Raw genomic sequence first — 22,939 nt, 5'->3', positions numbered from 1 at the left:
TATTAGAATATTATTTTTATTTTTATCATATGAAATAAAATATTAATTTACATAGAAAAATGAAAATATTAATTAAGAAACATGATCAATTTTGAACCAACACATAATTCGCCAAAAATAATAAAAACTTGAAATGATAAATTATCAACAAATAAATCCTTATTATTTTGAATATTAATCTAAAGTCAATGTTGAATTTATTAAGAGAAAAAAATAGTTATCATATTAACTCTATTTTAGTATTATATATTATCTATCCTCAAGCCTCAATTATTATAGAAAAAATTGATTAATATCGTTATTTTTACCATAATGATTATCTTTCTACACTAATTTTTAATAAATAAAAAAGCTAAAATCATGAAAATAATCATTAAGTATTGTAATAATATTGATATTAAGAAAACAATAAATCATTGAAAAGGAAAGGTATTAAGAAAAATTGGGTTGGAAGCATACTAGGTTTGTATAGAAATAGGCTTGTGCTGGATAAGCATGGCCCAATAATATTAAAAAAAGAAGAAGAAAAATCAGTTAGGTTTTACCTCCGAAGCCCATTTTGAGACAATTTTAAGGAGGAGAAAAAAATAGAAAAAGGCTAAAACACCCCCACAACCCTTAATTACCTCTTTTCCAACCCCAAAACAACAAAAAACCAAGAATTAAACTGGATATTAAAAGGCTCTCCAAGTATAGATGTAATTTTTCTGGAATTATCGATGAAAAAAACCACCAGAACTTTTTTTTTTGGACTAAAAAAACTTTTTTTGTTTGCTTAAAGTAATTATTGGTCCCTTGGTTTTTCTGTGTTTTGAACTTTAATCATCTAACTTAGAACTTTGACTCTTAAATGTAAATTATAAGAAATTGATTATTAATTTAGCTATAAAAAATACAATTGAAAAAAAAAAAATTAAGAATCAAAATAAAATAAAAAAGCAATGAACAATATGTGAATAATAAAACAGTGAATGAGTGGTGAAAGGTCTCTTAATGCAAAACAAATAAACATGAATTTCCTATTTTTTTAGGCTATTTTAAGATTAAATTTAGATAATTCAAAATTTTTATACGATATATAAATATTAATTAGCTTATAATTATTAATTTTTTTATTTTAGGCATTTTTTTTCTCTCATTTCTCCGACCATCGGATCTCAAATCACCGCTCATGTCATGGCTCTCGACGCCCACCATTGCCCTGGTAAGCCAATTTTTTTATGCTTTATTTTTTATCCCAGAACCCACCGGCCGAGTTCGCTTGCTTATTCAATCGCAATGCATGAGATATTTTGGGAATCAATTTCAGAAAAAGAAATCATTACCTTCTGGAAATCACTTTTTGGATGGTTGGCTATGGAGATTTGATGGGATTGAACTGTAACAGGAGGGGTCATGTTTTTGTTTCGCGGGGAGTTTGGATGCTTGATGTATACGGGGGATTTTCAATGGGAAGTTGATAACGAGAGGGCAAAGGATGCGAGGAGTAGGCTACTTAATGTTCTCAAGAATGAGACGACTGATGTTCTTTACTTGGATAATACGTATTGTAATCCGTCTTTTGATTTTCCCACTCGAGAAGTTGCTGCTCAGTAGGTAGGATTTACATATTTCTTGTTCACATAACAGTTCTTTCTTTGAGTGTTTTTTGGTAGGTGCTGACGATTAATGTGCATTGCGGGGAATGGATACTGGTTAATAGGGATGAAGCATGGATAAAGAGCTAAATATTGTTGGTGTTGAAAATGAAAAAATATAGTGAGCAATTGATTAGTATTCGTGTCTTAGGAGTGATCATGAAAGTAAGTAGATTTATTTTGAGTTTATGGGCTTGGCAGAGATTATAGTGCTTCAAAATAGGAAACAGATCAGTTATACAACTTTTCTTACTGGTTTAATTACTTGGTAATGACAAGTTATTGATATCATTGCTTCTCATTCGGAGCATGACATCGTTATTGGGATTGATACTTTAGGGAAAGAAGAGCTTCTAATTCACATTTCACGTGTGCTTAACATAAAGGTACGATCATCATTGATGTTGATGGAAGATTCCGATCTTCTATATGCGTGGATTATGAAGGATGAGTTTATGTAAGGTGACTTTGGTTTGACTGCAAAGTCACTACTTCTTACGGTCGACAGTCGGCCAGAACTCAACACATGGTCCACCCTTGAAACGATGCCAAGAAAAATGGCCTCCTAAGTTTGAATTGGTGGTGTTTCATGTCATGTTGCAGAAACCTATGAGAAATTGTTGGAATTCTACGTAATTTTCTTAGGAAAACTCAAAACTTTTGCTACCTTTTTGGAATGCCTTTGCAAGAACCACCTTTTTGGTCATGTTGAGCTGATGGTATCTTAGTTGTTTTCTGTCAATGCTGGCTCCAACTATTTGAATGTGGCTGCTGTGCATGCCAGTGCACTTACTCATGTGTGATCCTCTGTTGTTTGCACTTGTACCTGTTGCTGATTCCCTAGTTTCTTTGCTCAACTTATATCCTCTTAGTTGCTGTTTTGGCACTAAAAAACCTTAGATGCTAAAGGATGCAAATGCAACAACATACCCAGGACCATCGTTTTTACTCTTACATGTCCATGGTAATCCATGTAGCCATGATACTCTGCTATATATGGTGTAACATAGTTGATCTTTACACCATGTAATGGTAAAAAATTCGAGAAAAATCATAGATTAGGAAATATAATGCCAAAGAAAATAAGAAAATTGTATAACTAGCCAGGACTTTACCTTCACAATGACCTAAATAAGGGTTTCCTGCAAAGTCTGCCATACTAAAACATTGAAGTATACTCACGTGGAGTGTTCATTGAGCACTATTATATATTATTCATCAGAATCAAAGCGACTGCCTTGTTTGAGACGTGCTGATGCTACTGACTAGCCTCCTCAGTTTCTAGAATCAAGTCATACTTTTCTTTCTTGTTTGTTGTATGTGACTGAGACATCAAGACTACAAACTGTTGTTAAACAGCTTGCATAATGTTCACGTGGATAAACATTTCACACCCATTTTTTGCAGGAGAAATGCCATCAATGAAGCCGAGGAGTATGACAGAAAATTGTGTAATTAACAACGTTCAGAACAGACTAAGGAGGAGGTGAGCGTTTAGGTTTTTGAAAATCACTTTTCCATACTCCCCTCTTCTTAGCATTTACTTTTGAGCATGTGCTGGTGCTTGCATACACTTTCCAAGCATGCATATAGTAATAAGTAGAGTTAGGATATTTAGGTGATGAATAATTTCTCGAGTGAATTTAGAATCTTCTATTATCTGTATTTTTTTCATGTCCTATTCAAGCATCTTGTATCTGTTGTTCAAAAGAAAACAACCATCATGGATATTAGGTTTGGTGTTTCAGTATATTTTTTGCATCTGTAGATAAACATTTCAGATCCGTTTTCTGCAAGCATAATGCTATGCATCTAGAGGAAAGAAGAAAAAGAAGGCGATATATCGGATCATAAGTGGCTTGTTTCACATTGTTAATTATACCACTTTTATAAGTGGCTTGTTTCAGGCAGGGATAGTTTTGGAAGCCAAAGAGCTTTTCGAGGATATACATGCCCAAAGCCATTTCCCAGATTTAATGACCTACTCAACTTAATTTGCTTGATGGCTTAAGAAAACAAGGGTATCTTGATCAAGCGTTGGGACTATCTCGTTGTTGGTTAATTTCGCAAGTTCACGAATCGTAACAAGTAATAAAGTGATGAGTAGAGTATCATCCTACGAGGATTTGTAAAAATTACTACTAATTATCAAATTCTTTTAAATTATGATCTATTTGAGGAATCAAATGAGATAGTTTATGAAACAAAAAGTAATGATTAAAAAACAAACAACCAAATGATTAAATATTAATGAATTCAATTGTACTGGTTCTAGGATTTCTGACTTACAGTAACTATGCCTATGTGAACTTTCTCGATTAAATTAATTACTCCTAATGTTGATAATCAGGTTTTTCTAATGTAAATATTAATCTCTCTCGAGCATCAATAAATTATTTCGACAAACAAATTTCATATACTCTACGAAAGTTCTGAACTTGTCGAAATTTATTAAGTACTGTAAAACCTGTAACGATTACAAAAGTTCCTAAGATATCTCTATCCTATAGATTTCTTAAGGTATTTCAAACAATAGCTAAAACAATTATCACTTCTCAGTTTCAAATTGAATTCTAAATCATGCAGATGTTGGCCAAACACACGCAAGCATTACACATAGAATGAAATACTCAACATCTTAATGTAATAATTCAATCGAAGAAATTGTTCACATATTCATAGTAAGGTTACATAAAAAATCCCAGAATAAAAGTCTACTCCATAGTTAAATTAAAGAGAAACAAACTTGATACGATGAACATCACTCAAAAGCATAGAATTTAAATGGAATAGATAGTTGTCCTCCCAGTCTTCAATATTTTTGCCTCTGTTCTTTTTGTTCCTGTTGGTATCGCCTCCTCTGTTTTTCTTTGCTATGTTATAGGGTTTCTACGTGTCTCTCCACTCTGTTTTTCAGACCCCGTTTCTCTTCTTTTATATTGTGGCTTTTCTACGCCTGCAGTAATGAGGAAAGTTTCCTTTTCTTTAACCTTTTTTTTTTATTAACCTTTTTTTTTTGTTTCTTTAAGAGAATTGATTAAAGTAAAATTTTGATTTTGATTTTATATAATTTTTTTTATTTAAATCAAATAATTATTTCTAATCAAATGTATTTATAAATCTTCTTTCAAGTAAGAGTTAAAAAATGAAATTTAAATACCTTCAAGAGAATAATGATGAAAACCAAAATATTATAATTCAAGGACAAAGTTTAGCAACTTGATATTATAAGAGCCACGACCCAAATAATTAAGTAGTAAAAAATGTCAATCCTGAGGGGTGTAGCTCAACTGGTCAGGTTTTGAATTTACTCCCTAAAGATCACCAGTTTGAGTTTCACAAACCTCAGGGCCACTGGAGGCTTACATGGTCATTAACTTCAGGGCTCGTGGGATTAGTTGAGGTACACGCAAGCTATCCTGAACACCCATATTAATAAAAAACAAATAGTAAAAAATGCCATCAAACCCCCTCTCGGTTATCAAACCCCCTCTCGGTGTGAGTCTATTGTTACAGTATTTTAACTTGTTTTTCTCATATATATTTTTAAAATCTTATGGCTCTTATCATTTAAGCATTTAATTTTCCTTCTCAAAAACGTAAAACCAAGGCTATCAATTTTGTAGGTGTTTCGCTTTTTCAATTGGAATGGAATATTTCGGTTTCGGAACGTTTTGGCGTGCCGTTTCAGGGTTGTACTGTTCATATATATATATATATATCAACAAACATAATTTAAATTCAAAATAAATTAATTATAAATTATGCAATACAAACACAACGTCAAATAAATATAATTTTAAAATTTAAAATATTCATAAATAGTCAAGATTAAATAGAACTTTGACTTAAAGTAATTCAACTTAAACAAAATACCAATTTGATTTAATGGCTTTTCAAGCTCGGAGCGGAACATGTGAAATGAAACCGGAACATTCTGGCCGAAATTTATCCGGAAAATCCGAAATAGACCGAGATTTGAAATGAGATGAAAATTGTTCCGTTTTGTTCTATTTTTTGAATTGGTATGAAATGTTTCGGCTATTCCTAACAAAACAGAACGGAATTAACAATCTTGTGTAAAACAGATTTTGACAACGAGGTGGTCTTTTTTTTTATTATTATTGATTGTCATTTTAAAAAATAACAAGTTACTATCTTAAAAGAATAAAATAACATAGAAATATATACTGCAAATCTTCATAGCTTATCGATTCAAGAAGTTAGATCGACATAATTGAATTAAATTAAACAACGTTCCAAATTTGCATAACCGGCTTAGGGCCTGTTTGAAAGTGTGATTGCGGGTGCTTTTCAAAGTGTTTTTCATTTCAAAATGCATCAAAATGATATTTTTTTTATTTTTTAAAAATTATTTTTGAGATTAGCGCATCAAAACGATCCAAAATAGAAAAAAAATAATTTTTAGCAAACAAATTGAATTTTTTGAAAACACGGGTTAGCCCGCGTTTTCAAATGCTCTCTTAGCATGAATAATGGAATTGATGAAAACTACAAATGAAATCTTTTAAAATATTTAAAAACTATTTTATTAATATATATTTAACGAGTAAGATCTTGAACAATTTTTATTTTATACTTAATTTTGTTTTGTGAAGTATAGATAATTTTAATTTCATAAAGCAGACAAATATTTCTTATTTAATTTTGAAGCTTTTGTTAAATAAAAATCTTGAATCATTGTACAAGTAAACCTTAATTTAAGTCTGCTTTTGAAATACATTCTATTTTTGTCACTTTACACTTTAATATGATTGTGAGAGGGAGAAACGAAGCACATTTGAAGAAACAAAAAACTGAAAGCACACAACATGTTGCACTGTGAAAACAGATTCCTGTAATGGAATTTTTCCTTTTAATTTTTTTTATTGGATAAAGTTGAGAAATTAAGCCTTCTCCGAGGGTAGAGTAAGTTTCACTACTATAAATATGAAGAGAGATCTCTTGAGGTATCACAACATGCACTAGCATATATACTACTTCAAATCAATGGAGTTGATTAATGAGGAAAGTGAAAGTGAGCTACTTCAAGCTCAAACTCATGTCTGGAATCATATATTCTACTTCATAAACTCCATGACTTTGAAATGTGCTGTTCAACTAGGCATACCAGATGTGATCCAAAAACATGGCAAACCCATGACCCTCTCGGAGCTAGTTTCTGCCTTACCAATCCACCCATCAAAAACTCATTATGTCCATCGCCTTATGCGTATTCTCGTGCACTCTGATTTCTTTTCCCAGCAAAATCTTAATGGCATTCACAACCAAGATGCCTAATCCCTTACCCAATCCACTCGTCCCCTACTCAAGGACAATCCCTGGAGTATGAGACCTTTTTTACTTTTTGTGCTCGACCCAGTTCTGACAAAACGACATTATTGCTTGAGCACTTGGTTCCGAAATGATGATCGCAATGCATTTAGTGTTGCCCATGAAAATACATTTTGGGAGTACGCTGGCCAAGATCCAAGAATCAACAATCTCTTTAATGATGCCATGGCTAGTGATAGCATACTAGTTAGTAAGTTGGTTGTAAGAAAATGTAAAGGCATCTTTGACGGAGTGAATTTTTTAGTGGATGTCGGGGGAGGCTTAGGAACTATGGCCAAGGGCATTGGTGAAGCATTTCCCCACATGGACTACACTGTGTTTGATCTCCCCTATGTGGTTTTTGTTGGTGGGAGAACCAACTGGTGGTGGCTTTGAAACACTCAGAGTGGATAAAACACATTTTTTTTTATTTCAACAAGAAGAAGCTTTACAAAAATGAACAAAAGCTCTTAATACACGCCCTCTCTTTTCTCTCTAGTGTTTCTTTCTTATCTTTCTCACACACTGATAATAGCATAAACTTAGTTTCCTATATATACACAAATTGAAAGTAAGAAAAAATCTTTATTGGTAGTTTGTAAAGGCGGTTGACAACTGGCGGCTGGTGGTTTGAGAAGTCGCTGGTGGTGACTGCAGGCGGTGGATGCAAGTGGTGGTTGCCTTCTTTGACCTTCTAGATTGAGTTTAATACAACAAATCCCCCCTTTAAACTCAATCGAGGGATGTCATGCCAAACATGAACTTCAATCTAATAAATATTTCTCCCTTCAATGACTTTGTAAAGATATGTGCAACTTGATCATTTGTTTTGCAGGATATCAGTTCAACTTCTTTGTTCTTCACATGCTCTCGGATAAAGTGATGACATGTATCAATGTGTTTACTTCTTTCATGATACACTGGGTTCTTTGCTAATGCAATCGCTGATCGATTATCAATATAAATCTCTATAGGATTTTCTTGAGGAAATCCCAAATGCTTCAGCATATTCCTTAACCATATTAAATGGCATATAGCTAAGTTGGCAGCAACATACTCAACTTCACAGCTTGATAACTTTACTATCGATTGCTTCTTGGATGACTATGTGAAAGATGTATCTCCCATGAAAAAGACAAATCCTGTTATGCTTCTCCTTTCATCCAGATCTCTACCCCAATCACTATCCGAGTAGCCAACAAGATTGAAGGTTTTACTTGAAGTATAAAGCATACCTTTATTTATTGTTCCTTTGATGTAGCGAAGAATTCTCTTGGCTGCATTCAAGTGAGACTGGTCTGGTGTCTCCATATATTTGCTGATAAGTTCAACTCCGTAGAGTATATCCGGTCTGGTACATGTCAAGTACCTTAAGCTTCCTACTAAGCTTTTGAAGTAAGTTGGATCAACATTTCCAACTTTACTCTTCCTCAATTCCATTCCATTTTCAACTGGAGTTGATACCGGATTGCAGCTTTCCGTCTTGAACCTTTCAAGAATATCTTTGGCATAATTGCTTTGGGATACAAAAATCTCATCTTCTTTCTGCACCACTTCTAAGCCAAGAAAATGTGTCATCAGACCAATGTCTGTCATCTCAAACTCCTGTACCATGTTTTTCTTGAAGTCTTCAAACATGGTAGGGTTGTTGTCGGTGAATATCAAGTCATCAACATATAGGAATGCAAATAATATGCTGCCATCTGCTTCTTTCTTCACATATATTGTGTGTTCATATGAACATTTTTCAAATCCATTGTCTTGAAAATACCTGTCAATTCTGGTATTCCAAGCACGCGGAGCTTGCTTCAAACCGTAGAGAGCTTTTTTCAACTTGTATACTTTGCTTTCATTTTCAGCTTCAATGTATCCAAGTGGTTGTTCAACATAGATTTCTTCTTCTAGGAAGCCATTCAGAAATGCTAACTTCACATCGAGTTGATAGATCTTCCATCTATGTTGTGCAGGTAGTGAGATCATCAGTCTAATTGTCTCTAGCCGGGCTACTGGAGCAAATACTTCTCCATAGTCAATGCCTTCTCTTTGTTTATAGCCTTTTGTCACTAATCTTGCTTTAAATCTTTGTACTTCTCCTTTTGCATTCTTCTTTGTCTTATAGACCCATTTGACACCTATTGCTTTCTTGTTTCCTGGTAGATTAGTCAGCTTCCAGGTATCACTCTTCTCAATGACATGTATTTCTTCATCCATTGCTTTTATCCACTTCTCTTCTATGATAGCTTCGTTGAAGCTAAGTGGGTCATTATATGCAAAGAAACAAAATAGAGTTGTATCTTCCATGACTTGAGTGACATCATACAACTCTTCTAGATTTCTCATCCTTCTTGGTTCTTCTGATGAGGATGCTGATGGTGGTGTTGATGATGATTCTGGTGTGTTTCTCCTGTTAAATACAGGGGATCTGTGTACCAGACTTTGTGGCTCATTTGCTGGTAATATTGGACCTTCTGCAAGTACTATTGGTACTTCCACTTCGTCTTCAAGGATCAAATCAGTGCTGATCCATTTGACTGCTTCTTGATCATCATTCCATTGCCAAGTTTTATCTTCTTCAAAGATAACATCTCTACTCATAATTACCTTCTTTGTGATGGGATTATACAGCTTGTATCCCATTCTTCTATCACCATATCCGACAAAGATGCATTTCTCACTTTTATCATCGAGTTTGGTCCTTCTTGCATCTGGGATCTTTGCATATGCCACAGAACCAAAGACTCGAAGGTGAGTAACACTTGGTTTATGACCACTCCATGCTTCTTCTGGAGTGACAGCTTGCAAACTTCTGGTTGGGCAGCGATTCAGTAGATACACTGCACATGATACAACTTCAGCCCAATATTATTTGGGCAGCTTCTTTGCTTTGAGTAGACTTCTTGCCATGTCAAGAATCATTCAATTCTTTCTCTCAGCTACACCATTCAACTGTGGTGTATAAGCTGGTGTTGTCTGATGTCTGATGCCTTGTTGTGTACAAAAGGCTTCAAAATCATTTGAAGTGTATTCTCCACCTTGATCAGATCTCACAGTTCTGATCTTATAGCTACTTTGCTTCTCAACAATTGCTTTAAAATCTTTAAAACAATTCAACACTTCTGACTTCCTCTTTAGAAAGTATATCTATGTCTTTCTGTTAAAATCATCAATGAAAGTAAGGAAGTACCTATTTTGTCTAGTTGACATAGGCTTTATGGGACCACACACATCTGTGTGCACTAACTCCAGTGGCTGATTTGCTTTCCAGTTGACTTCTTTGGCAAAATTGGATCTGTGATGTTTGCTGAGGACACAACTCTCACAGACTTCATCTGGATGATCAATGTGGGGCATACCTTTGACCATCTTCTTGCTTGTTAGCATTTTCAGACTTGTGAAATTCAGATGTCCAATCTTTAGGTGCCAAAGCCATTCTTCATTGTTGGTGATGGCACTCAAACACTTTGCTGCATCATATTGAATGTTTAAAGGAAATATCCTATTCTTGGACATCTTCACATAAGCAATTAATCTCCTATTGTATCTATAATTGTCAGATGACAATTCTTCATGAAAAGTGTATAACATTTCTCCATAAGTTGACCTACACTCAACAGGTTGTGCTTTATGGCTGGAACATAGTAAACATCTGCGATGTAGCTGTGATCGCCATTCTTCAACTTGATTGAGATGTTGCCTTTACCTTTAAATGTAACTTTTGAGGTATCTTCAAAGGTGACTAGACCTTGTATGATCTCATCTAGATCACCAAATAGATCTCGTTGGCCACACATGTGATTGCTGGCTCTAGAATCTAGATACCAAATATTCTCTTGATTCTCGCCAAGTCCTTGTTGAATAAATAATGCAGCTGATCCTCTGATGATGGCATCCTCTTCTGCATAGTTGGCCTGTTCACGTACCTCTAATGGAGCTTTCTTTCGACATTTAGTGCTATAGTGCCCAAATTGATTGCAACTATAACACTGGATATTCCTCTTGTCACGGTTATTGTAACCGCCTCCTCTTCCTCTAGGAGTGAATGCTTGTTGTCCTCGACCTCTTCTGGTGGTGTTTTTACCACCTCTTCCTCTAAATCCTGTATTCCAAGATCCTCTTCCTTGAAATCGCTGAAATCCTCCTTGTCTTTGTTGACCTCTTCCCCGAATGGTATAGCCACTTGTTGAAGTCTCCCCTTGCTCATATCTGTCTTTGAGAGATAACTTTGCTTGTAAGGCATGCTCAATTGCCTTATCTCCATTTCTTTTCACAATCTTTTGCTCATGAGCTTGCAAAGAACTCATAAGCTCATCCATCATCAACTTGTCCACTTCTTTGGACTCTTCAATAGCGACAACAACAAAATCAAATTTTGGATCTAGGAATCTCAAAATTTTCTCAGTAATACGAGCATCTGTGAGGGCTTCTCCATTTCTTCTCATCTAATTGACTATCACCATAATTCTTGTGTGATAATCAGAAATAGATTCCGAGGACTTCATTTGCAATAATTCAAACTCACCTCGCAAAGATTGGAGACGAATCTTCTTGATTCTGTCAGCACCTTTGTATTTTTGTTGGAGAGCCTCTCATATTGCTTTTAATGTTTCTGCGGAAGTAATGATCTCAAATATTGCTTCATAAAGACCTTGATAGATGATGGTCTTTGCTTTGTTGTCTTTCCTCCTATTGGCTTTAAGGACTTGCTTCTCTGCCTCATGTAGAGCATCTTCTGCTTCTTTGGACTCTGGTTCATCATAACCATATTGCACAATCTCTATACACTCTTGTGAACCAAGAAATGCCTTTAATCTGATACACCAACTATCATAGTTGTCTTTGGTTAGCTTTGGGATGAGTGTTTGTGTATTTTCTGTAGTCATTTTGCTCTTTGAATGACTATATCACATTCTGGGAGTTGAATTTGGCAAAACAGACACTGTAGATGGATCCAGAATGCTCAAAACAATAGGGAACCAGTCTGACATGGTTGAAAATGGGTCAGAAATTGGCTGAACCGGTCAGGAAACCGATTCTAGACATCGGGCGGTTCACTGGGGTTGAACCAGGAATATTCTCGGAAATATTCTTTTGGCTCGACTAGTGGCTCGGCTTAGCGGCGGCTTAGATGGCTCGGCTAAAATCACTATATATATAAACATCTTTTATTAGTTTTTGTTTGAGAGGTGCTTATATACCCACGTCCGCGCGTCCTTGAGCTTATATTTTGACACATATATAAACTATTCCATTCCTGACCTCTGCGTACACATGCATATGAAGATTTATATTCAAAGATGGACATCATCTCTAACCCAAAAATCTATACTACGGAGTTTTTATATACATGCATATGAAGATTTTTTTTCCCGTCTTCATTTATTCATGCTACATATCTTATGGCAAATGACAAACAATGGATATTGCATGACTGGAGTGATGAAGACTGCGTGAAAATACTTAAACGATGCAAACAAGCAATTACGAGCAAGGGGCTGCAGAAAGTTGGGAAGGTGATAATTATAGACATGGTGAGAGAGAACCAGAATGGAGACGAGGGGTCAATTGAAACGCAGTTGCTTTTTGATCGAGAAATGATGGTGGCTTTTAGTGGCTTGGAGAGAAATGAAAAGGAGTGGGCTAAGCTCTTCTTTGATTCTGGTTGCCTCAACTATAAGATACATCCTGTGCCAGGCACAAGAGCTGTCATTGAGCTTTATCCCTGATAAGATCTTAATGTTTTGTTTTCTTTTGTTCTGTTTTTTGTATGTTTATGTTTGAAACTTCATGATATTATGGTTTTCAAAGCCATTTTCTGTACTAAAGTTTAGCTTTGAATTGCTAAAATAGTTTGACATTTTGAGTGCATTTGTTTTCCGGAAAGTGGTTTTCGGAAAACCACTTTCCAAACTTTCCTGTGTTTGTTTACCATTAGAAAAATTGATTAACGGAAAACATTTTCCAGTCAAAGAAAAATTTGGCTTGGTTTCCATAAAAGTGTTTTCCTTTTATTTTGGGCAGAAAACACTTTCCGGAAATTATGAAAAATTTAGAAATATCGTATTATTTGCTAATTATATCAAATTTGGTCCTCAAACATTTGATTGCTATATATATTTTGTTTTGAATATTTATTTTTTAATTTCATCCCTTAGAATTTAATTTTTATATTAACTTAGGTCCTCATTTTTATAATTGTTATTTGCTTTTCCCTTATCATTTTTTAATTGAAATTTTTTATCTATTAAATTTGGTCCTCATTCTTTTGATTGTTACTTATTTTATTTGAAATAATTTATGAAATGGTAACTATTATTATTATTTTAATTTCTTCATCTTTCAATTTTTTTATTTTTTAAATTTGATCTCTATTATTTTGATTATTATTTATTTTATTTGAGATAATTTATGAAATTATATTTTTTTTCAATTTAATTCTCATTCAACCTTTTAATTTGTAAGATTTGTTCCTCATTATTTTAATAAAATTGAAAAAAATAAAACATTAATAAGTTATTTTCTAGCTCATTTTCCATGACATAACCAAACACTGGCAAGCGTTTTCCAACTTATTTTTCATTACACTATCAAACATCAAAAAATAATTCACTTTTCCGGAATTCACTTTCCAAAAGGAAACTACTTTCCAAAAGGAAACTACTTTCCAGTAAACAAACAGGGTCTTTCTCTCTTATGTAAACAAATTCGTTTTATTTATGGGGATTTATAGCCATCATGTTTTACCAACTGCTCGTGACTTGTATGGAGTATTAAAATATGTTTTTAGAAGTAAAAATTGTTGTCCAAAAATTTAGTGAGTAATAAAACCAGTAAGCATTAATTGTTTAGATCATAAGAATATACTAAGCAAAAAATTGTTCTAGAAATAACTAGAATTTATACAAGTTTTAAACTATAAACATGCAATTTTATATATCATTGCAAACTTGCAATAAAAAATAAAAACTATCATCCATTCTAAGCGTATATTCAAAGTTGCATAAGAGATAGAAATATAATTCTAACTTGTATACTAATCATATAATATATCCATGATTAGATTAAAATAAAGAAGGATACTCACTTGTGAAAGCATTTTTAAATAATAAAGTTTGTTTTGTTGTTGTTGCCAATAATTAATTCTTTGTCCTTAATGCTTCGTTGCTCCTTACTTGGAGCAACTAGGATGTTTGCAATATGTCCTTTAAGATCCCAACAACACTATATTGTTTAGATGCACTTCTAAACAAAGCATCTAAACAAGGTCTAAGAATCAAAGTCAATAGACTCAATTATATCTTAGTAAAACTGAGTCTAAGCTTTAGATTAGGGGGAAAGAAGTTTGAAAGTGTGTAGAAAACTTTAAAAACTGAGGTGGGGAAGAATATATAAAATTAGGATAAACAATGAAAAAACTCTTCTTTCACCCATTTTTTATAATGGATTATGGAATCAAAACTAATAAAGAATTAATAATAATAAGAGTTATTTTATAATAAACCTAAATTCATGATCAAAATATGATATAAAAAAATAAACCCAAAACCAAGACTAAAGACTCGAAACTTGGATCAAGGAGCTCGAGCCAAAGCTTAGCCGATCTAATTACGCATGTGTGGGTTAAACTCATACTATTTTGCTAAGACTCATTTATGACTCCTTAACTTCCCACTATATAAACTAAAAAAAAATCTCTTTTCTTTTCTATGTAGGATAAAGGGTTTTTGGTTTTATAAAAACATGTCAACCAATAGTTCTTTGAGATCAATTCTCATTCACCCATAACTTATTTTAATCATATTAATGTTCCATATTAATAAAGTTTTGTTGGACAATAATTTTTAACAAAGTTTCGACCTTAAAAGTGAGTGGACACCAGTTTAAATTTGATCTTAGATATGCCTTTTAATCATGTTTTATTAAAACAAATTTCAACAATCCTCCACATGAATGAAAATTGTTCGGCTAGTATAAAAGACTTGAAAATTTATAGAGAGATACTAATTTGGTGGATCACTACATCAAGATAGGTTTCTTTTAACTTTGAGCATTTCTTAGTAAAAAACTATCAAATTTACTCGATTGAATAGGAAACGCGATGTCTTAAACTATTCAACCTTTAGTGTAAACCAAGACAATAATATTCACATAGTTTTCTACCTAGATATTGACTTTGATTCTCATTATTATGTTTATTTTGGCCCTAAACAAATCCTGGATTTATGGATGTTTCTATAGAAATCTGCCTTTATCAAAGTTCTCAAAGAAATGACCACATTTCTCGTTTACATAGATGATTTTTCATTAAGAGTATTCATTTATACTCTACTTGGTATACCAATATATAAAAATAAATAAGAGCACAACTCACTATTTTATCACACTATAGTTAGCACCTATTTCATCATAGGAATAAACAGGAAATAACAACTTTTTAATGCTACAAAAAATGTTATATGACTTAGTTTTCTATTTTAATCTGGATTTTGGGATCTCTAATCAACTAGTTGTGGTCACCATCATTATACTATTTTATCTTGAAAGTTTTTAAACATTTTCCCTTTGATGAATTATACATAAAATCTATTAATAAATCTTTGGTCAATGGATTTGCAATATTTTACTTTGGATTTTCATAGTCAATGAAAATAATTTAATTTGAGAATAAGTATTTAATGATATTATATCTATGATGTATATGTCTAGATTGAGCATTATATATTGCTTTCTCAATTAGATTTGAATGAAAGATTAATTGAGTTTAAGAATGGTTCGATTGCAAGAAAAATTGATTTTTAAGTCTATTTAGGTTTTAATTGGAAGAAATAAAAGTTTAGGGGTCGAATTAAAATTTTTAAGAGTTAATTTGGTCAAATCAAGGGCTTAATTGCATAAATATTGAAACATTATGGGCAATTAAGGACTTGATTGAAGAAATGCAAAACCAAGGACTAAACTGGAAAAAGGCATGTGAATATAGGGGCTGAAATTGACCGAAGTAAGAGCCAAATTGAAGAAATTGGAACTTTGTTGATCAATTAAGGGTCAAAATGCACAAATTCAAAACCAATGATCAAAGTGAAAAAGGTAGTGAACTTCAAGGCTGACATTTGAATTTGACAGGGATGCATTTGAATTGATTCTTAAAATCAAAATCTCAATTAAGGGTGTAGCGATGTCGTAGTCACACAAATTAATTACCTTAACTTAAATAAACAATATAGTATAGAGCAAGCAAGGGGTTGATCCCATGAGTAAAGTTTAGTTCAGATTTTTATGCTAGACGATATGCAATTTGGGGGGAGTTTGGAGATTATCTAGGCTACAATAGAATAAAATATTCAAGCTAAATTAAATAAATCAGGAAACAATCAAGAGAACAAACACTAGAATCACTGGCAGAATGCGAGATTTGTCTTTGAAGTCTGTGATTTCCATTCTCTTTCTCTTTTTATTTTTCTTTCCATATATGTATAGAAAGGTATGGATGTTATCTTTCTAATACCACTAGAATCACTTCATTTCGACCACTAGAGCTCAAGTTCTGCACAAAACATCAATTGGAGGTCAAATCTGCCAATTATCTCCAATTTACTTCTTTTTAAGTCTTACATCCAAAAATACCTTCAAAACATAAAGCAAAGAATATTAAGACATTATATATATAAAACATAGGAAAAATAATAGGTAAATGTTGGTAAAACTATCGAATAATATGGTTGCATTAGAGGGCTTGATTGAACAAATCGAAAATTGAGGACTGATTTGGAAACAAAAACTTTTTAGCGTCATTTTTTTAAAATGAAACAACATGTTTTGTTCAAAACGACGCTTTGACAGATCCATGTTACTTGGGTCTGTTGGTGCCAAACCCAAATTCCTTGGTATGACATCCCTTGCTTGACCTAATTAACATGGCTCTGGTGCCCCTGTCAGACCCATGACGTTCCAGACCCAAGGTGCTAGGATCTGACAGTCATGTCTAACCCGAGCATCTATGGTGTGGTTGTTTTGCCAGACCCGAGCGCTTAGGGTTTGGCAAACATGCCTAACCCCAATGCCAGGTGTCTGGCAGCCATGTCATTCTCTAGTGCCTGAGGTTTGACAGCCATGTTTATATTTCTTGAGAAGGCAAAAGAAGCCCCCAAACCAAATGTTAAAATTTTATGCCCTTAAGGGCAAATCAGTATCTATATTGCACCCAAAAAAACCCAAACGAACTATTCTTTCAATGCCAAATGTATTCCATAGAAAAGACAATCCCACTCACAACTGCATGCTTAGTAAGTTTCTTTGGCAATGACAATTATATCATTACATTGCTCCAGTCCATAATGATTTGTATCTTTGTGAACAGTAAAAGGATAAACAGCGAAACAATTATATTGTATAATGATGTGATTCATAGTAAAAACACAATTTCTTTTGTGTTTTTAGTTAATAAATATACTCTCTCTAATCCCTCGCACTGAAATTCTACCTTTGCAGTCTCTTTTATCTACAAAGAATTTTGATGAAAAGAATGAGGTACCGTGGAAAATCACACAATGATCTGGATCAATACATCCCCTTTTGTGTTTATTTGTCAAGCTATGGTTAAAAATACCATTTTAGTATAAAATATATAAAAAATAAATCTTCTGGCCAAATACCGTAGGTGGTTGAACAAAAGTTGTCGATCCTATGATTTATTGCTTTTCATGGCCAAGTTGGGATATAATGGCATTTTTTTAAATCAAATATAAGAATATAATAGAACAAAATGAAACAGGTCAGGAAGCTGGCAAGTCATATATACACATATACAAAATCAGAAGCAAAAGGGAACATGCTCCCATTCATAAAAAATACAGGGAGACAACTACCTAGAGAGAGAACCAAAAGTATTACATCGGTTAGCTAAAGAACTCAAGATCCAGCAGGTGCCAAAGATAACCAACCAAAAAGAATACTACCCAAAAGAAAAACCAACAGCTGACCTAATTTGCAACTGAAACATAAGAGAACCACCAACATCTACTGAAACACACAAGGGCCATTAATAGGAGGCCTGCAACTCCAACAGCAAAAGCAAAATAAACTCAGCCATTATCCAGTCGGGAGTGGTCCACGGCATGGAAGTGGAATATTGTGTAGAATAAGATTTGAAATCTCCTGGAGACTCTATCAACCCCCAAGCACTTTCCTTCAAATATCCGCTTGTTCCTTTCTTCCCATATAAGGTAGACACCGATGCCCAAGGAAACTCTTCGCATTCGAGCTTCAAGATTGCTTTTCCTAGACCTCAAACCACGAAGAGCACTATACAAATCGTCATGTTCTTGCCAATCCGCAGCTATGACTTAATCTTTCCCCACTAGCAGGATGTCCATTCACATGCAAAAAAAAAATGGTCATACGACTCCTCCTCATGCTGGCAGAACACATAAAGGGGATCACTAGGAAGAAAAGGCAACCTATCTCGAGTTTGAAGCTTCCTCTGAACTGCCAGCCACAAAATAAAGTAGTGCTTTGGCAGAGACCACTTTTCCTATACAACTCTTTCCCATGAGACTGGTGAGCCAGATGGTCGAAAGAAGTTATAAGCATGAGACAAAAATGTATCCATTCTAGAATTCCAGCCACTCATGAGTGCAATACTCCCAGATTGACTTCCATAGTGCCGGATGATGTAGTCTTTAAGGAATATAATAGACTTCCACAGGTGAGAGGAAGAATGGCGGGCAGAAGCAGTCCAAATAGCTCCATTGCGCAGGTAGAAATGGTGCACCCAATGTATCCAGATAGAATCAGATTTGGGATTGGTATTCCAAAGCTGCTTTGCAAGAAAACTCCTGTTACGAGTTTTGATATCGAACAATCCAAGGCCTCCTTCTGCCTTAGGCAGGCAAACAGATTTCCAAGCAACCAAAGCAGAAGTGCTCTTCCTAACATCCCCAATCCAGAGGAAGTTCCTGCATATGCTAGTGATTTTTTTTATAACAATCTCTGGCAGCGGGAAGATGTTCAACCAAAATTGTACCTTCCCATATAAAACAGATCTTATGAGCTCTAGCCTTCCAGCAAAAGTGAGGTGCTTGCCAATACAGCCTTGAACAGACAATTCCAAGGAATGTAGAAGGGGAAAACTGACTAGCAATAAGCCTATGAGGGCTCAGGGGGACCCTAAGATAAGTGAAAGGAAAGCATCCTTCACGAAAGCCTGTAGTATGAAGAATACGTAGCTTTTGACTGGGACTAACACCTCCAAAGAAAATTGAAGACTTATTCGGATTAATATCCAACCCTGCAGTCTTGCCAAAGATTGCATGTGAGCTGCTGGAAAGTACCATTAACTGAAGAGCAATCCCCACGAGAAAGCAGCAAGACATCATCTGTAAAAGCGAGGTGGCTAATGCCGTGGATACCACATTTTGGATGGATCCGAAAGCCAAGCTGCCTGCAAGCAAGTATGAGCATCCTAGATAAGTATTCCATGCAACAGATAAACAGATAGGAGGACAGAGGGTCTCCTTGCCGCACCCCACTTTTCCCAGGGAGGAACCCATACAAATCACCATTTACAGCAACAAAGAAGGAGGTTGTGGAAATACATTGCATGATAAGGTGAGCAAATCTCTCAGGGAAGCCAAACTGCCGTAATAGATCCCCTATAAAGTTCCACAAGACTGAGTCAAAAGCCTTCCAAAAATCAACTTACATTTACCCTGTTAGGATTGTGATATATTCAGAACACGGCAATGCCCTATTTGTTATTACAACAATAATTATATTTTAAAATATTATTTATTTTAAAATATATTAAAATAATTTTTTTATATTTTTAAATTTGTTCTTAACGCATATTCAAACTATACAAAAATACTATAAAAAATTTTAAATTAAAAAAATAAATTAAAAACTTGACAAACAACATTTGACCGCAATATATACCAAACTCATTCTAAACCATCAACTATCAATTTGATAAATGATCAATCTTGTACTTGAACCATCATGTTTTTAACAAATACTAACTGTTTGTTTGATTTGATTTTTAGTATTCACCAAAAATCTCTTTTAACAATTTGAAATATAGTATTTTTAACTGAAATTCTTCATAGATGCCAATGGAAATTTAATTCACTTTTGCAAATAGTTTTAAATTTTTTTGAAGTAAAAATGTAGGTTTTTTTTCTTAAGAATACAAATTCAATAAATTATATATATAAAAAATAAGTTGAAATTATCTCAATTTTTTTTTGAAGCTCTAAGATTATAATCCTAAATGCATATTGGGGATTATACCAACAAAAAAACGCAAAACAAATGTGACATTCTTATAGAAATATCAATAGAATTGACTATTATGTTGGCATATTTCACCAGCAATCCTGTAAACATAATGTTGCTGATGGAGCTCCGAACAAAAAAAAAAGTTGTAAAATTTAATTTTTTTGGTGTGAATATTCACACAAATCCATGATGAGCATATTACTGATGATATTTTTCAGCCAGCTATTCAATTGGAATAGTAATTGTGGGCATAAGTTTTTCTTTAATGCCCAATAAATATTCTTCAGTCAATTTTTTCTAATTTTCTAGTGGTGAGAGTAAGCCACCAACTAATGCTCAATTGAATGATTCTATATCATGAATCAATACTTTTCTAGTTATATGAAAATATATATCAAGAAAGAAAGGAGAAAGATGAAAATGCATCGGAATTTACATATTTATATACCTTCAAAACTAATATTGACAAGAGCAAATATCAAGATAAAATATCAAGAAAACTAATATTCAAAACTAATAAACTAATATTTAAAAAACTTTATTTTTTCGTTTTTGGTTGTGTGCATATTTCCTTATGAATCTTATGATTGCACACATTAACTTAGACTAATTAACATATTATATATATGGGTTATTAGAGAGTTTGGTAATGATTGCATTTTGAAGTGCTTTTCGCTCGGTAATATATTAAAATAATATTTTTAAAAATTATTTTTGATATCAGTTCATCAAAATAATTTGAAAAAATATATAAAAAAAACTTAATTTTAAACAAAATAATATTTTTAAATTTTAAAAAAAAATATAATTTAATATATTTTTCCAAACGCTGCGGAAGGTAGTTCCAGATCTATAGTTCTTGTTCACTTAAATAATATAATAATGTTGTTATCTTTCCATCCAAAAACTCAAAATTAACTTTCAAGAATTTTAAATTTTTTTATATAATTTATTTGTTATTATTAAATAAAAGAGGAATAAATAAATATTTTTTATTTAATTACACAGTAAAAGAATTTAAATATCATTGAAAGCAAAAACATTACACTTGATATCAAGGGATATTTTTGTATTTTCATAATTTTTTTTATTAATTTTACTCTTCAATTAAATATAATCTCAACTTGATCATTACAATTACAAAGTTTGTTATGACTTTGGCTGAACATTATTTTTTTATAAATTAAATAATTCAGATGACCAAGCGCAGTGGTGACTGGTTTGCCTTTTATTAGTGTCTATCTCTATCCATGTCAATGTCAAACGCTGGGACAGTAACACGCGGTTTTAAATTGACTCGAGAGTAGTGGATGGATCGCAGGTCGTAGAGTGTATTTATTACTTTGATAGTTATTTTAAAAAATATAGTTTTTATTTAAAAATAAATTAAAATTATATTTTTTATTTTTTAAAATTTATTTTTTATATCAACATATAAAAACAATCTAAAATTATTTTAAAAAATTTCAGTATTTTTTTAAAGTTTTTTTAAACACAAATATAGGATAAGGTGGCTGAACTTTCCAAGCAATTGCCAGGTGTCAAAGTTGTCAAAAATAGTTTTTTAACACGACACAGAATATACAATATAAATTTAAATTATAAACTTGAATCGTAAAATTATAAATAAAATATTTTAATTAATTATATATTAACAATTTCAATCAAGTAGTAACTAATAATATAACACAATAAAAATAAAAATAAAATAAACAATAGAAATATCTTTATTTTATTCACGTTAATTCCTCAACTTATTGGACAAATCGACCCACTTACTTCATCATTTAAAATAAACGAGTTCCTTCAAATTTTGATAGATCATTTAACATTAATTACTCCAAGGGTCAAGCATGTCAATTTACAACTTTTATTCTATATATTTGTCAGCCAAAACAGAGTAATATATCAATTGATATGTTAATAGTTTACATAAAAAATTGTGAAGAATGAATATATATTTTAATTTTACAGAAATAAAATTCACAAATAACTTGTATCATTTAAAAAATTATAATAATTATAGTCAAAATCAAGCCTTGAACAAGTTTTGCAAAATATAAATTTTAAACAGTGAAAATATTAAGGTATATATTACCATAATGAACAATTTATATGTTTTTCAAACTTGTAAAATCAGTCTGATTTTACTGATTTTATCGAGTTGAACTAATTTGTCTAATTTTACAAATTTTTTAATTTTAATCTAATTTGATATGTTAGATACATAAGTAAAATTATAAATTTTTAATAGTAAATTCGTTTTTTACTTTTTCAACGATACTAGGGGCCTGTCATTTCGCTGTCTTATCTTATGGGTGGTGTGTCAAGCCCTAGCTGTAGTGGAGGTGGGTGGCTTTCAAGTCTTAGCTATATTATATTATTATTATATTCCATGTATTTTTGCCTGACTTTATAAATGTTTGTTCTCTTGATCATCTGCTACTGCTCGTTTCGTGCGGTATATGCTTATTGTACCCTTGCCCAATTTCTTGTTGTTATTAACATGCATATAAAATTTGAAGATAAATAAAAATTAATTAATTAATGACTTCATGGATAGAATGTTTTTTATATATATTTTTTTACATGTAAAATAATTAATTAATTTACTATTAAAAGAAAAAAATTTAAATTGACAAGTACAATAAAATCACTCAATTACCATTAAATTAAAAAATAATCTTTAATTTACT

At 32.6% G+C, this 22,939-nt stretch overlaps 1 long non-coding RNA gene and 1 pseudogene across 1 annotated transcript in view; both read left to right on the top strand.

The window, feature by feature from the left end:
- Positions 1-972: 972 nt before the first annotated feature.
- The window catches only part of LOC18104550 (uncharacterized), a 64,706-nt gene continuing 42,739 nt past the window's right edge, over positions 973-22,939 (top strand). Inside the window, exons 1-3 of the long non-coding RNA XR_008057092.1 lie at positions 973-1,204; positions 1,388-1,596; positions 3,045-3,371. This is a non-coding gene — a long non-coding RNA (uncharacterized LOC18104550). The remainder of the gene's footprint in view (positions 1,205-1,387; positions 1,597-3,044; positions 3,372-22,939) is intronic.
- LOC18104549 (trans-resveratrol di-O-methyltransferase-like) lies at positions 6,465-12,798 on the top strand (annotated as a pseudogene).

Source organism: Populus trichocarpa, chromosome 13 (assembly GCF_000002775.5).
Source record: "Populus trichocarpa isolate Nisqually-1 chromosome 13, P.trichocarpa_v4.1, whole genome shotgun sequence".
NCBI lineage: Eukaryota > Viridiplantae > Streptophyta > Magnoliopsida > Malpighiales > Salicaceae > Populus > Populus trichocarpa.
Note: the sequence above shows the minus strand (reverse complement) of the source record. Positions and strands in the feature narration are given on the sequence as shown.